The sequence below is a fragment of the Pristis pectinata genome, chromosome 2 (genome assembly GCF_009764475.1).
Source record: "Pristis pectinata isolate sPriPec2 chromosome 2, sPriPec2.1.pri, whole genome shotgun sequence".
NCBI lineage: Eukaryota > Metazoa > Chordata > Chondrichthyes > Rhinopristiformes > Pristidae > Pristis > Pristis pectinata.
Genome location: NC_067406.1, coordinates 5,588,327 through 5,605,469, shown reverse-complemented (window position 1 = coordinate 5,605,469; position 17,143 = coordinate 5,588,327). Strand labels below are relative to the sequence as shown.

General features: G+C 43.1%; 2 protein-coding genes across 4 annotated transcripts in view; one reads left to right on the top strand and one right to left on the bottom strand.

Annotated features, from left to right (window-relative positions):
• Positions 1 to 17,143, top strand: part of LOC127580023 (uncharacterized) — a 399,650-nt gene that overhangs the window by 53,483 nt on the left and 329,024 nt on the right.
• The window catches only part of sema4f (sema domain, immunoglobulin domain (Ig), transmembrane domain (TM) and short cytoplasmic domain, (semaphorin) 4F), a 166,986-nt gene that overhangs the window by 130,630 nt on the left and 19,213 nt on the right, over positions 1 to 17,143 (bottom strand). Inside the window, exon 1 of one of the 3 annotated variants that reach the window (XM_052038555.1) lies at positions 4,142 to 4,232. The exons of the other annotated variants lie outside the window; for them this stretch is intronic. The gene's annotated coding sequence lies outside the window, so the exon portion shown is untranslated. Of the gene's footprint in view, positions 1 to 4,141; positions 4,233 to 17,143 lie in introns of those variants that run through there. 3 annotated transcript variants of the gene reach the window in all.

Sequence of the window (17,143 nt, the reverse complement as noted above, 5' to 3'; positions counted from 1 at the left end):
CTCATTTGATTTGCATGTAAAAGGCAAAACTGGTTTCAGCCCTCATGGATAATTTCATTACAAAGTTAAATGCATTCTTCAGCAACCAATATCTATTAAAAACACACAATTCCACAGCTTTCTTGACTATACCTCCTCCCATCATGCTTCCCATAAGCACTCCATCCCACTCTCCCAACTTTTCTGGCTCTGCTACATCTTCTCTATGTGGGAGGGAAGGGTTAGATAGATCTTAGAGCAGGATAAAATGTCAGCACAACACTGTAGGCCGAAGGGCCTGTACTGTGCTGTAGTGTTCTGAAGTCTTTTTTCTGATCATGACTACACTAGATCTGCCACACTAGTGCTTTAACAATGTCTAAATGAAGCAAAAGACAGTAGATTCTGGAAATCCAAACCAAAAACAAAATAAAAATGCCAGAAATATTCAAAAGGTCAAGCAGCATCTGTGGAAAGAAAAATAATATCAGTCAATATTTCAGGTCAGAACTGGTGATGAAGGGTTCCAGTGAACAGTTCTGACAGATCATTGACATGAAAAGCAGGCTCTGCCTCTCTCTCTCTACAAATGATGCCTAATCTGCAGAGTGCTTCCAGAATTTTGTATTTTTCTTTCAAGATAAATTTTTCCCCCTTAATCATCGTTTCCCCTCCACCATGGGCTTTTAACCACGACTGTTCTATTTCCAACACATGCTCTCACACCTCTCAGAGTCAGAGTGATAAGGCTTCAGCTCAACAGGCTTCAGTGAGAACAGGTAAGAGGCGAGATTTGTAGAGGGGGGGTAAATTACTAGTTTATTTATTTTAGTAGCATTAGACAGCGCCATAGCAGTACGCATCTGGGATTAGTTTTATGTTTGGAGTGCCAGATGTGGCGACCCTGGGAGACTACCAGCCTCCCGGAGGACTACATCTCCTCAGGGATCATGTTAGGGACCTGGAGCTGCAGCTTGATGACCTTCGGTTGATTAGGGAGAGTGAGGAGGAGCTAGACAGAAGCTATAAAGAATTTGTAGAGTACCTCTGTGGCGGTCCCCCTCAAAAATTGGTATCTCATTTTAGATTCTGTTGGAGAGGATGACCTGACAGAGGAAGACCATGGCAAACAGGACTTTGGCACCGTGCTTGGTGCTGTGGTCCAGCGGGCAAGGAGAAATGCAGTGGTTATTGGGGATTCTATAGTGACGAGAACAGATAAGAGATTCTGCGAACCCGACAACAATACCCGGATGATGTGCTGCCTCCCTGTGCCAGGGTACGGGATGTCTCTGACCGGGTCCAGAATATTCTGAGGGGAGAAGGTGATCAGCCAGAAGTCTTGGTACAATGACATAGGTAGAAAAAGAGAGGTCCTGAAGGAGGATTACAAGGAGCTAGGAAGAAGGTTGAGAAGCAGGACCTCCAAGGTACTAATCTCAGGATTACTACCTGTGCCACATGCTAATGAAAGAAAGAATAGCAGGATCAGGCAGATGAATGCGTGGCTGAGTAACTGGTGCAGGGGGCAGGGCTTCAAATTCTTGGATCATTAGGACCTTTTTTGGGGGGAGGTATGACCTATTCAAAAAGGATGGGTTACACCTGAACTCCAAGGGGTCCAATATCCTGGCGGGCATGTTTAATATATCTGTTGGGGAGGGTTTAAACTAATTTGGCAGGGGGAAGGAAACCAGGATGTTAGGATAGAGGAAGAAGTATATAGGAACAAGTCCAAGACAGTGTGCAGTGAAGATGGTAAGAAGGACAGGCAGGTGAAAAGACAGGATAATTTGCTGAACAATAAAAATACCGCAAAATTGGTAGCAGATACTAGTCTAAATGTACTATATTTAAGTGCACGTAGCATTAGAAATAAAGTGGCACAGCTACAGATTAAAAAAATATGACATTGTGGCAATCACCGAGTCATGGCCTAACGACGGATGCGACTGGGAACTGAATGTCCAGGGGTATACAGTGTATAGGAAAGACAGGCGGGTAGGCAGAGGGAGTGGTGTGGCCCTGATGGTTAGTAATGATATAAAATCAATAGAAAGAAGGGACGTAGGGTCAGAAGAAGTGGAATCCTTATGGGTGGAGCTAAGAAATGGCAAGGGTAAAAGGACAATAATAGCAGTTATATATAGGCCCCCTAATAGCAGCCGGGATGTGGAATACAAGTTACAGTTAGAAATAGAAGAAGCGTGTCAGAGACAATGTCAAGATAATCATGGGGGATTTTAACATGAAGGTGGATTGGGAAAGCCAGGAAGGTAGTGGATCTCAGGAGGGTAAGTTTATGGAATGTCTACGGGATGGCTTTTTGGAGCAACTTGTTGATAAGCCCACCAGGGGATCGGCTGTTTTGGATTGGGTGCTGAGTAATGAACCGGAAGTGATCAGGGAACTAAAGGTGAAGGAACCATTAGGAACTAGCAATCACAATATGGTTGAGTTCAGTTTCAAATTTGAAAAAGGAGAAGTTGATAGCAGGTGTATCAATATTTCAGTGGAACAAAGGAAATTATAGTGGCACGAGAGAGGAATTGGCCCAAATTGATTGGAAAAGTAAGTTAGTTGGAGGGATGGCAGAGCAGAAATGGATGGAATTTCTACAAGAAATAAGGAAAATGCAGGATAGATATATCCCAAGAAAAAAGGTAATGAATGGAAAAATGGTACAAATGTGGATAACGAGAGGGGTTAAGGCTAAAATAAAAGCAAAAGGGAGGCCATACAAGGAAGCAAAAATTAGTGGGAAAACCAAAGTCTGAGAAACTTAAAAACTTACAGAAAGAAACTAAGGATGTCTTTAGGAAAGAAAAGATGAATTATGAAAGGAAGTTGGCAGATAACATTCAAAAGGATATTAAGAGTTTTTTTTAGATGTATGAAGAGTAAAAGAGAGACACAGGTTGACATAGGACCAATTGAAAACGGTGCAGGAGAGATTATAATGGATAACAAATAGATGGCAGAGGAACTAAATGAGTATTTTGCATCGGTCTTCACTGTGGAGGACATCATAGTCAGGGGTCTCAGGGGATAGAACTGAGTTCAGTCAAGATTACTAGAGAGAAGGTGCTCGGGAAGCTAAATGGACTAAAGACAGATAAGTCTCCCGGACCGGATGAAGTGCACTCTCGGGTTCTGTAGGAGGTGGCTTTAGAGATTGCGGAGGCATTGGTGATAATTTTCCAGGAATCAATAGGCTCCGGCATGGTTCCGGAGGACTGGGAGGGTAGCAAATGTAGTTCTGCTGTATAAGGTGGGAGGCAACATAAAGGAAATTACAGACCTATTAGTCCGACATCAGTGGTGGGAAAGTTATTGGAATCGATCCTCAAGGGTGAGGTTATGGAATACCTAGACTTGCAAGGTCCAAGCCAGCATGGTTTCATGAAGGGAAGATCCTGCCTGACCAACCTATTGGAGTTTTTTTGAGGAAATCTCAGGTAGGGTGGATAAGGGAGAGGCTGTGGATGTTGTGTATTTAGATTTTCAAAAGACCTTCTACGAGGTGCCACACAAGAGGCTGATTAATAAGATGAAAGCTCATGGAATTACAGGCAGGATATTAGAATGGGTGGAGCATTGGCTGGTAGGCAGAAAGCAAAGGGTGGGAATAAAGGGATCCTGTTCTGGTTGGCTGCCGGTTACCAGTGGTGTTCCACAGGGGTTGGTGTTGGGGCCGCTTCTTTTTACATTGTACATCAATTATTTGGATGATGGAGTATATGGTTTTGTGGCTAAGTTTGTAGATGACACCAAGATAGGTGGAGGAGTAGGGAGTATTGAAGAAACAGGAAGGTTGCAGAGAGACTTAGATAGTTTAGGAGTATGGGCAAAGAAATGGCAGATGAGATTCAATGTTGAGAAATGTGCCGTTGTACACTTTGGAAAAAGAAATAAATGGGCATATTATCATCTAGATGGGGAGAAAATTCAAAGTACAGAAGTACAAAGGTACTTGGGGGTACTCATGCAGGATACCCTAAAGGTTAACCACCAGGTCGGAACGGCAGTAAAGAAAGCGAATGCTATGTTGGCATTCATTTCACGAGGTATAATGTATAAAAGTAAGGAAGTGTTGATGAGGCTCTACGGGGCACTGGTGAGGCCTCATTTGGAATACTGTGTGCAGTTTTGGGCCCCTTACCTTAGGAAGGATGTACTGATGTTGGAGAGGGTTCAGAGTAGATTTACGAGGACGATTCCCAGAACGAAAGGGCTTACATATGATGAGCGTTTGTGGGCTCTTGGACTGTACTCACTGGAATACAGAAGAATGAGAGGGAACCTCATAGAAACATTTAGAATGTTGAAAGGACTGGACAGAGTAGATGTGACTAAGCTGTTTCCCTTGGTGGGCGAGTCCAGGACTAGAGGGCACAGTCTTAGAATTAGAGGATACCCGTTTAAAACAGAAATGAGGAGAAATTTCTTTAGCCAGAGGGTAGTGAACTTATGGAATTCTTTGCCACATACTGCTGTGGAGGCCCAATCGCTGGGGGCGTTTAAGGAGGAGATTGATAGGTATCTAATTAGTCAAGGTATCAAGAAATATGGGGATAAGGCCGGATATTGGGGCTAGATAGGGATATTTTTAGTTTAGCTTATGGAGCAGACTCGATGGGCCAAATGGCCTACTTCTGCTCCTTTGTCTTGTGATCTCTCCTCCAACCCAGAAAAAGTATGGGGTTCTTTCTCCTCACCTTCTACCCCACCAGCCTCCACATTCAAATAAACATCATCTACAGTTCCCACTACCTTCAATGTGATGCTACCAGACTCCAAATTCCCTTGGTTTTTCAAAATTCTGATCATTTCTTGTGCAATTCTCTGATTCACCCCTCCAACTCCCCTTCTCACAGCCCCTTCCCATGTAACTGCAGGAGATGAATAACCTGCCCTTTTATCTCTTCCCTTCCCACTGACGGACCCAAACCTTCTAGGTAAAGCAGCAATATACTTGTACTTCTTCCAATTGAGTGTACTGCTGTCAGTGCTAGAGGCAGCTGTCTTCAGGAAGATGGTGTATTTAATGCCTGACTGAATAACACTAACCAAAATCCTATCAAGTATGCTTTGAGAGACCACTGGACCTTTGTAAAGCAACTTAAAAACTGTTTGCAAATTGTAGAAAGCCAAATGGTATATGGCATTTCCATCTACAGACGAGGTTAACCCAAGGACACAATTTACATTATCTGTTTTCTACACAGTTTAACCATCTGCAACATTTTAGTTGAGCGAGAACTTTTCAAGACACCAATCAGCTAGGAGTTCTTCCCCATCAAAACAATCTTTCTGTGAAAATTGATACCAAGAGTCAAATTTGGTTAGGATGTGTAGACTCTCTACCTATCACCTCTGGCTCCTGTCTCACCACTCCCCTTGTCTTTATTCTGGCCATCTCCAAGTGCTGATGCAGGGTTTCGACCCAAAATGTCTACAATTCCTTTCCCCCAACAGATGCTGTTCAATCCACTGAGTTCCTCCAGCGGACTGTTTCTTGCTTATAAAAAGTAAACTGGGTAAGTCATGTCAAGTCAAGTTTATTGTTGTCAATAGCCATACAGGGTATAAATAGCATGAAATTAGCTTTTTGCAGCAGCAGCACAGTATATTGCAAGACTCCGACAAACACGTTAACAAATTTCAGTTAACATAAATTACACCTCACTTACATGTGTACAAAATAAACAACAATAAACATAATGACACCAGTTCAAAATTGAGAGTGAAAACAGAAACATAGGTATTGAAGGGACAATCATAAAGGGAGGGGTTTAATCGTTAGCAGCTTCACTATTCTTCCAATACCATAAAAAAGGGAGGTGGGGGGAAGAAATCAGGGCCAATCCTTGCCAACTCAAAGTCCATGAAGGGCAACCAATTACTTCTTTTGATCACTGAGGCGAGTTGAGTATCGAAGCTGTTATACAGGAAGTTACAGTTGGTTAAGAGTTAAAAGTTGTGCAAGATTGTTGAGAATACACAAGTTGCAGCAAGGCATAGTACTTCAGTATAGCTTGTGGCATACCTAAAATAATTTTGTAGTAGCTTGTAACACCCATGTTACATTTGTAGTATTTTACATCAATATATTGTTACTTTTTTTTAAGAAAAGTCTATTAAAACTAAAAGTTTCGAGTGTTGCTGATCTATATGCCTTGGCTAGTTTACCTCACCCAGACATATTAAGGACATCATTTGGTACCAGACAGAACTACTACAATGTTCACAATGTACTCTCCTCTATACTGCAGAAATCAAACACAGATTGGGTAAGTGCTTTGCAGAACACCTCCCTTCAGTCCACAGGGGTGACACTGAGCTTCCAATTACCCAATGTTAAAAGTTCTCCATCCCATTCTGACCTCTTTTGGCCTCTTACAATGTTCCAAAGTGCAACACAAACTCAAGGAACAGAATCTCATCTTCTAACGAGGCATTTAACAGCCCTGAGGACTCAGCAAATTAAACATCAGATAACCAACCTTTCCAGTTGTCAGAATTGAAATACTTGCCAAGTATTTTCAGCATTGTTTTATTTCAGATTTTCAGCACCTGCAGTATTTTGTATCTCACAGATTTTCCAAGTATTGAATGCTTGTTGTTTTTTTCAACAAAGAGTTGCATGTTTTTATTCATCTCCTTCTACTTACATTTCCTCTACAGCAGCTACAATTACCAAGCCTTCACTAAGCCCTCTTAGCCAGCCTCACCACAATGTCATTCAATCTCCTATTACAGACATTCCCTTTATTCTTTCCACCCCTCCACCTTCTCAATCACGGTCTCTGAAACTCGAGACATGTTTGATTCCTAACTTTTCTCAGTCTGATGAAACGTCAGCAACATGGAGAATTAACCACAGATGCTGCTTTACCTGCTGAACATTTCCTGCATTTTTCATTTTTATAACATTCTTTTTTATGCAGTTAAATTGAAATCTAGTTCAGCAAAATAATCACTCAAATCAATTCAACTGTTTTCTAGAAGAGGTTTCCCGGATTGTCTTTCTCTACTATAATTTGTGGAGACAGAGCCTAAGTTCTCATTATCCATGAGGGATATGGACACAGATTTCCCATGGCTAACAAAAGCAGTAGATACCTCTAAGGCAGCTGGCAATGACATTAAGGCTGCAATAATAAAAAGCAGTCAACCTTTCTACGGATAAAACAGTTTCAGCTTGTGTGCTTCAGTTTGTTAAAACAGCAGCAGCTTGCTTATGATTTACTTCAGTCTTACAAGGAGCAAATTGACTAGCTACTGACTTCTCTAACCATCTACGACAACTTATAGCGAGTGTTACCACTGAAGCAGCAAACAGCAGAGTTATCAGCACAACTACCCACATTCCTGACCCTGATTTCAGCTACAAACCTACCCAGGTTCCTGGCCCCGTTATTCCCCACCCGAATTCAAGCTCTGACTGCACACCCAGCTTTCAGCTCCAGTCGCAATACTAATCATATATCAATACAGGCGTTACTTCAACTTGCCTGCTAAAAATATTGACTGCAAGACATGGAAGTCACATTCATAGAAATAACATGCAAATTAACAAATATGTAAAATTGCACACAAAAATAAACATGGTAATTAACAAAAACACAGGTTCCAGCCACAGGCACTGGGTACCTGCTGTGGTTCTCAGTCTCCCAATAAAAGAGAGTGGCAAGTCATTAGTGCGAGTCTGAGCTCAGGTGGCCACTCTCCTCCTTCGGATTCTACAGAGATACTGGTAAGTTGAGCATCTTCCCAGATGGCATGCACTGGCAACATATTTTTTCCCGCCTCAGGACGACACGCAGCACCTAGTGCCAAGCATCAGCTGCACAGCTCTGAGAGAGTTACCCATCTTTTACCAGGACCTTTTGACATGAGACACGGTTGCCCCCAGGAGTGCTCCCCCGCCAGCATAGGGAGGTACTCTTTCTGCCAGAGGAAGGGACATACCGGACAGTGCAAGAACAAATTGCAAGCTGCTGGGACACGCAGCCGAAGCCTCCAGCCATCCCATCAATGGGCGCTAAGATTGGCTCATGAGTGCAGCATGATGGTGACCAGGCTGCTGCCACTAGGCCAGAATCATTCATTGGACCCAAGCCATAGAACTCTCTCGGGAGGACACGACTTGCATCTCTGAAATGTCCTCCATGCTGTTCCATATTGCAGAGGCTTTTACTGTACAGGCTGCTCCTACACACTCTGCTTCCTCACCCTCATCTGCCATCCTAACACGCGACAGCAGTCATGTGAGAGTCCTCCCCCTTTTCCTCGTGGACGTGGAGTGGAGAATATTGCACAGAGAAGTACTGTGCAACATGTTTTTAAGTTGCTTCATGGACTCCCTGGCTGCCTACCATTCCTGCAGCCTGGAGAAGTCCATGTTCCATGTATGTACAGAGCACAAGAGGTTGCAGCCCGAGTATTTGAAAGGGCTGTTCCTCAAGTTCTGGTTGCGCTTCAGCCCCACCTTCCTGATCTTTGGGCACAGTGTAGGTGGGTGCGAGTTGGTCAGGGGACCTCCTCGTTTGTCTGCTCCTGAACCTGGCTAAGGTGGCCATTTGCAGGTCCAGGCAGCAGGCTGTCAGGGGTTCCACCCAAACTAACTGCCTGTCCCTCTTCAGAGGACATGTCTGTGCTCGGGTGTCCCCAGAGAGAGAGAGTCTGGAGTCATCCAACCTGCATTTAGTTTCTCCAATGTAGGAGGAAATCACTTCACAGGCACCAAATGTAATACATAAAGATTGGAAGCAGAGAAAATAGGAGCAGGAGTAAACTACTGAGTAGTTTATGGAATGCACTGCCTGGGGTGGTGGTGGAGGCAGCAGGTACATTGGTCAAATTCAAGAGATTACTAGATAAGCATATGGAGGAATTTGAAATAGAGGGATATGTGGGAGGAAGGGGTTAGATAGTCTTAGGTGAGGTTTAAAGGTCGGCACAACATTGTGGGCCAAAGGGCCTGTATTGTGCTGTACTGTTCTATGGTACTGGGCTTTCCAAGCCTGCTCTGCCATTCAGAATCAGGTTTATTATCACTGACTTATATGACGTGACATTTGTTGTTTTGCAGCAGCAATGCAGTGAAAAGACATAAAATAAGTAAATAGTGCAAAAACAAAAAAGGAATAACAAGATAGTCTTCATGGACCATTCAGAAATCTGATGGCAGAGGGGACGAAACTGTTCCTAAATCATTGAATGTGGGTCTTCAGGCTCCTGTACCTCCTCCCACAGCCTGATGGTAGTAACGAGAAGAGGGCATGGCCTGGATGGTGATGGATGCCACCTTCTTGGCAGATCATCCAATTCAGTAACCTATTCTAGCTTTTGTGCATATCCCTTAATCCTTCTGGACCCAAGAACCATATCCCATTCCTTCTTCAATACTTTTCAATGATTTCACTCCAACTACTTCTCCAGATGTTCAATCTCTGGGAGAAATTCCCACCGCTGTCTGTCAGGAGTTTGTACGTTCTCCCCGTGTCTGCGTGGGTTTCCTCCAGGTGCTCCGGTTTCCTCCCACATTCCAAAGACATTCAGGTTAGGAGCTGTGGGCATGTGATGTTGGTGCCAGAAGAGTGGCAACACTTGCGGGCTGCCCCCAGCACATTCTCAGTAATGCAAAAAGGCGCATTTAACTGTGTGTTGCGATGTACGTGTGACTAATAAATAAATATCTTATTTTATTTTAATAAAAAAAATTCTCATCTCAGCCCTCTGGTCTTGGACTCGCTGCTATCGGGAATATCCTTCCAGCATCTAATAGAATTTTGTAGATGTAAGATATTAATTAGTTACATGTACATCGAAATACACAGTGAAGTGCGTCTTTTTGTATTACTGAGAACGTGCTGGGTGCAGCCCGCAAGTGTCGCCACGCTTCCGGCGCCAACAATAGCATGACCACAACTTCCTAACCCGTACGTCTTTGGAATGTGGAAGGAAACCGGAGCACCCGGAGGGAACCCATGCAGACACGGGGAGTACAAACTCCTTACAGACAGCGGTGGGAATTGAACCCAAGTTGCTGGTACTGTAAGTGTTATGTCTGTGAGATCACCTTTTATTCTTGTGAACTATAGTGAATGCAAGCTTAACTGACAAATCCTCTTCATTCACCAGTTCCGCCATCCCGAGCATCAGTCTGGTGAACCTTTGCTGAACGCCCTCCATAGTATCCTTCTCTAGATAAGGAGACCAAAACTGCATACAATTTTTAAGGTGCAGTCACACCAATGCCTTGTATAATTGTATCAAGACATCCTTGCTCCTATACTCATATCCTCTCACTGTGAGGCCAGCATACAATTTGTCACCTTAATCACCTACATGCTTAACCTCAAAGGGTGCAAGAAGTGAATCTCTGCTTTACCTAGATGATTTTTTGGGGTCCCTGGATGATAGGAGGGATGAAGTAAAAGAGCACATGTTGCATAGCAAAGTCTGTGAGAAGGGAAGCAGAGATGGAAGAACAGGCCAGGGTGTCAGAGGGAGTGGCTCTTCAGAATGGAGAACATGGAAGGAAAAATTTGCCAAGTATGGAACCTCATTGAAGGCAGCAGAAATTGAATTTCATTGAATGCAGAGGCAGATGGGGTGAAAGGAGAGAACCAGCAGAACATCCTTGCACTGTCCAGGAATAAAAGGGGGTGAGAACAGAGGTGCAGGAATATCGAAGAGATGCAGTCGAGTGCTCTGTCAACTTTTGTAGAGTGGAAACTATTTAACGAAAAGGGAAGCATCTCAGTGGCACCATGTGGAAAGTCTTACCATCAGAGCGATGGAATAAAGACAGATGAAATTGGAATTGGTTCATTATTGTCACATGCACCGAGGTACAGTGAAGAGCTCATCTTGCATACTGTTCATACAGATCAATTCATTACATAGTGCATTGATGTAGTACAAGGTAAAATAACAGAATGCAGAATGAAGTGTTACAGTTACAGAGACAGTGCAGTGGAGGCAGACATTAAGGTGCAAGGTCATAACAAGGTAGATTGAGAGGTCAAGAGTCCATCTTATTGTACAAGGGAACCGTTCAGTAGTCTCATAACAGTGTGGTAGAAGCTGTCCTTGAGCCTGGTGGTACGTGCTTTCAGGCTTTTGTATCTTCTGCCCAATGGAAGGGGGTCGGTGGTGTCTTTTATTATGTTGGCTGCTTTACCAAGGCATCGAGAAGTATAGACAAGAGTCCAAGGAGGGAAGGCTGGTTTTCACGACGTGCTGAGCTATGTCCACAACCCTCTGCAGTTTTTTGTGGTCACGGGCAGGGCAGTTGCCATACCAAGCCATGATGTATCCAGATAGGTGCATCGATAAAAATTGGTAAGGGTCAACAGGGAACATGCCAAATTTCTTTAGCCTCTTGAGAAAGCAGAGAATGGAACGGGAGAATTGAATGGAATTTCAAAATCAGGATGAAATAAGATAGCTGTAGGAGTCTGTGGGCTTATAATAAACATTGGTCATAGATGTACAGTGGAGAGCATTCTGACTGGTTCATTACTGCCTGGTATGGAAGCTCCAATGTGCAGGATCGAAAGAGGCTGCAGAGGGTTGCAGACTCAGCCAGCTCCATCACAGGCACAACCCTCCCCGCCATCCCAAGATGAAGACAGAAATCCAGAAAGAGTCGGAGATGGATCAAGAAAGAACAGGGTGGAAATGCTGGCCTTCTCACTGAGAAAAGGGCTGGAATGTTAATGCAGCTTTGCTTGACCTTAGTCTGTGGTGGATATATTGGTCAGAATCAGAATCAGGTTTATTATCACTGACATACATCATGAAATTTGTTTTGCGGCAGCACTACTGTGCAAGACAAAGACATAAAAATTACTACAAGTTACAAAAATAAATAAATAGTGCAAAAGAAGAATAATGAGGTAATGTTCATGGACCGTTCAGAAATCTGATGGTGGAGGAAAAGAAGCTGTTCCTAAAACATTGAGTGTGGGTCTTCAGACTCCTGAACCTCCTCCCAGATTATAGTAATGTGAAGAGGGCATATCCCGCTTGAAGGTCCTTAGTGATGGGTGCTGCCTTCTTGAGACAGCAGAAAATGTGACAACATTCAGAAAACTGGGAATTGAAATTCTACTGGTGAGCCTGCACACATTTATACCTTGCCTTTGCAGAGCTATTGCCTAATGTTACCTTGATGATTCACAGGTAGTTATAAGAACTTGCTTAAAGGTACCAAAACCAGTCTGACTGGAACTTCTTCCATTTAATCCTGTTTATCCAGCTATTAATATGTGTTGCCTTCTAAATAAATTTCAAACTAAAAGGTCTATGAATACACTGTAGTTATAGAAATCTAATGCACAAGGAAATAATCACATCTTAACAGAAAAGCAAGCATCTAGAAATTCAACTGCCTGGTACTTCAGGGAAACCTTCATTAGATTGAAAAAAAGAACTAATGTAACTCCTTTAATTCAAAAAGGAAGTCAGACACAAGGCATGAAATTACATGCCAGGTGGTTTAACATCTGTCATTGAGGAATTTTTAGAAGCTGTTATTTAAGAGCTTAATTTAAGGCAATCAGGCAAAGGCAATGTGGTTTGGTGAAAGGGAAATCATGTTTGACCAATTTATTTGAGTTCTTTCTAAAAGTAAAACATACTGTGAGTAAAGGGAATCTAGTGGATGTACGATACTTGGATTTTCAGATGGCATCTGATAAATTGCTATACCAGAAGGTCATTGCAGGAAAATAAAAACGTGTAGGAGGTAACATACTGGCGCGAATAACAAAAAAAAAATTAGCTAACAACAAACAGAAGTGTTTTTGTTTTGAAACAGGATGGGAAAATGCAAGGAGCAGCGTGCTACCAGAATTGCTGCTGGGGCTGAACTTTTTACAATTTATATCAAAGACTTGGATGAAGGCAAAGGTATGACTGATGAAGTTGCTAATGCAAATTTGATGCTATATTTGATGATGTGACATAAACAGGTAGGAAAATACATTGTGGAGAGAACATAAGGAGGCTACAAAAAGATATAGATAATGTGGGAAAATATGAAACTGTCCATTTGGCAGTGAAAGATTTTTAAAAGCATATTACTTAAAATGGGAAGAGATTGTAGAGCTCTGAGATAGAGAGAGAACTAGGCACAAAAGGCTAGTATGTAGTTGCAGCAGCAACTAATTCGGGAAGCTAAATAACTATTAAATAAGATGAATATTTTTCAATTCCCCCCACCACACAGAGGGTCACAAGTTTTTGGAATACTCTTCCTCAAAGCAAAGTCTTTGAACGTTTAAGGCTGAAGTAGATATATACTTGATAAGCAACAGGGCAAAATGCTACCACAGTTGAGGGGATTGTGGAATTGAAGGAATGATCAGATCATCCATAATCTTCAGTAACAGAGCAGGCTTTTGGCAGCTGAGTGGCATACTCCAGCTTCTACTTCACACATTGTGTAAATTTGGGGTTCATGAAAGGTAAGTGTCTCCAGGATTGTCACCGTGTCATAGTCTGGCTATTGTCATTTCCTCAGGCTACACTTAGAAGAGGGTACAGCAATGATCTGCAAGGCAGTTAAGTGGTTTGCTGAATGGATGAGCTCAATATAATCGATGCAACGGCATCAACAGTATGAAGTGCCAGGAATGGCAAATTGTTCACCTGTAGGTGGGATTGACAGACACTACCCTGTTCCACTGCTAAATCTGCAAAAGAAAACTGAAGCCTTGATGTGTCATTGTTGCTTCTTTGTATCATAGTAGTTCAGCAAAGTTTGTAATCACAAACTTTTGAGTCACATCCTGTGTCTTTCTCCTATGATCAGCACTGAAAGTAGGTCAAATATAGTAATCCATTACCAGGTATTTCAGCAATCTTGTTCAAGAAACATTAGCAAGGCCTGGTGTTGACAATGAAACATGTGCAAGAGTCATAAAGATAATAATTAATTGATTTATTAACTAAGGTGCTGCTGGTAATTCCATTTCCTTATCAACTGATCAATTCAAACCTATTGTTACCGTGTGGTTCTTTAATGGAGAGCAACAAAAGTGAAATATTGAGCATATAGAATCTGTACGTTCCTTTTAGAATAAAAAGGCAAGGCTAACAGGTTTAGAGAACCTTGGTTACCAACGGATATTAAGGCCCTGGTAAAGAAAAAGGTGGCACATATCAGGTATAGGCAAGTAGGATCAAATGAGGTGCTTGAAATGCAAGAGAATGCTTGAGAGAGAAATCAGGGAGGACAAAAAGAGGACATGAGGTTGCTTGGCAGACAAGGTGAAAGAGAATTCCAAGGGTTTCTATAGCTATATTCAGAGCAAAAGGATAGCAAGGGACAAAATTGGTCCTCTTGAAGATTAGTATGGTCATCTAGGCATAGAGCCGGAAGAGATCTTAAATGAATTTTTTGCATCCATATTTACTCTGGAGACAGGCACAGAGATTATATAACTGAGGCAAAAGAATAGTGAGGTCATGAACTGTACCTGGATTATGGAAGAAGAGGTGCTAGCTGCTTTGAGGTGAATGAAAGTGGATAAATCCCCAGGTCCTGATGAGGTGTCCCCTCGGACCATGGGGGACGCTAGTGCAGAAATTGCAGGGGCTCTGGCAGAGATATTTAAAATGTCCTTAGTCACAGGTGAGGTGCCGGAGGACTGGAGGATAGCTAATGTTGTTCCGTCCTTTAAAAAAGGCTCTACAAATAACCCGGGAAATTATAGGCCAGTGAGCCTGACATCAGTCATGGGTAAATTATTGGAAGGTATTCCGAGAGACAAGTATTTGGATAGACAGGGCCTGATTAGGGATAGTCAACTTGGCTTTGTGCATGGCAGGTCACGTCTAACCAATCTTATAGAGGTTACCAGGAAGGTTGATCAAGGGAAGGTGGTGGACGTCATCTACATGGACTTTAGCAAGGCCTTTGACAAAGTCCTGCATGTGAGGCTGCTCCAGAAGGTTAAGTCACTTGGCATTCAGGATGAAGTAGCCAATTGGATTCAACATTGGCTGATTGGGAGAAGCCAGAGAGTGGTAGTAGACAGTTGTCTCTCTGACTGGAGGCCTGTGACAGTGGTGTGCCACAGGGATCGGTGCTGGGTCCATTGTTGTTTATCATCTATATTAATGATTTAGATGGTAGTGTGGTAAACTGGATCAGCAAATTTGCAGATGACACCAAGATTGGGGGCATAGTGGACAGCGAGGAAGGCTATCAAAGCTTGCAGCATGATCTGGACCAGCTAGGAAAATGGGCTGAAAATGGCAAATGGAATTTATTGCAGACAGTATGAAGTGTTGCACTTTGGGAGAACAAACCAGTGATTAACACAGTGAATGGTAGGGCTCTGAGGTGTGTGGTAGAACAAAGGGACCTGGGAATACAGATCCATAGTTTCTTGAAAGTGGCATCACAGGTAGATAGGGTTGCAAAGAGAGCTTCTGGCACGTTGGCCTTCATAAATCAGGGCATTGAGTACAGGAGTTGGGATATTATGTTTAAGTTATATAAGACGTTGGTGAGGTTGAATTTAGAGTATTGTGTGCAGTTCTGGTCATCTACCTACAGGAAAGATATCAGTAAATTTGAAAGAGTGTAGAGAAAATTTACAAATATGTTGCTGGGACTTGAGGACTTCAGTTGCAGGGAAAGATTGAATAGGTTAGAACTGAAGCACAGGAGAATGAGAGATCTTATGGAGGCATACAAAATTATGAGGGATATAAATAGTGTGAATACATGCTGGTTTTTTCCCTTTGGATTGGGTGAGACTAGAACTAGAGGTCATAGGTTTAGGGTGCAAGGTAAAATACTTAAGGGGAATCTGAGGGGGAACGACTTCACTCAGAGGGTGGTACGAGTGTGAAACAAGCTACCAGCAGAAGTGGTGGGTGCAGGTTCAATTGTAACATTTAAGAGAAGTTTGGATGGAGAGAAACAGAGGGCTATGGTCCAGGTGCAAGTAGATGGGACTAGGCAGAAAACCAGGCCGGCAAGGACGAGATGGGCTGGAGGGCCTGTTTCTGTGCCGTTGCGGTCGATGACTCTTAACTTCCAGTCCAATATACTCCCTTGCATTTCTCCAGTCTCCTCCAACCTTAAGAGATTTCTGACTTCTCTCCATGCCCCATTGGCAAGCATGCCTGCTGTGAGGGTTGGCTCAGTGAGTAGGGAACTGCCTGTACTTGCCTGCTGCAGCAACGTTGTTCTCATTGCTGAGATTTGGTGGAGTTTAAGGCCTTCTTGCCTTAAATGCAACCTCTGGCCAAAGAAGTGCTTGGCAGCCAGTGAAGTCACACTCCCATGATTATTAGTTAGAACATAGAACATTACAGCACAGTACAGGCCCTTCGGCCCACAATGTTGTACCGACATTTTATCCTGCTCCAAGATCTATCCAAGATCCCTCCCACATAGCCCTCCATTTCTCTATCATTCATGTGTCTAACTAAGAGTCTCTTAAAAGTCCCTAATATATCTGCCCCCACCAACCTCCACGCAGAATACACTCCATCTACAACCACCCTCTGCCTTCTATGAGCAAGCCAGTTCTGAATCCACACAGCCAAGTTTCCCTGAATCCCATGCCTCCTGACTTCCTGAATTATCCTTCCATGAGGAAACTTATCAAGCACATTACTAAAATTCACGTACACCACATCCTCTGCTCTACCTTCATCAATGTGCTTTGTCACATCAAAGAATTCAATCAGGCTCGCGAGGCACAACCTGCTCTTCACAAAGCCATGCTGACTGTCCCTAATCAGCCTATGCTTCTCCAAATGCCCATAAATCCTGTCCCTAAGCATCTTCTGCAGTAATTTGCCCACCACTGAAGTAAGACATATGCCACTTTCCAATCAACTGGCACTATTCCTGTGGCCAGCGAGGACGCAAAGATCATCACCAAAGGCGTAGCAATCTCTTCCCTCGCTTCCCGTGATAACCTTGGATACATCCCGTCTGGTCCCAGTGACATCTATCCTAATGTTTTTCAGAAGTTCCAGCACATCCTCTTTCCTCACGTTGTCAACCCTGTCAAAAATTATTTGCGGTGAATGTCAGAAACATTCCCCCTCACCTTGAAGCCATGTCCTCTTGTATTTGACATTTCCACCCTGGGAAAAAGATTCTTATCAGGTCTCCCCT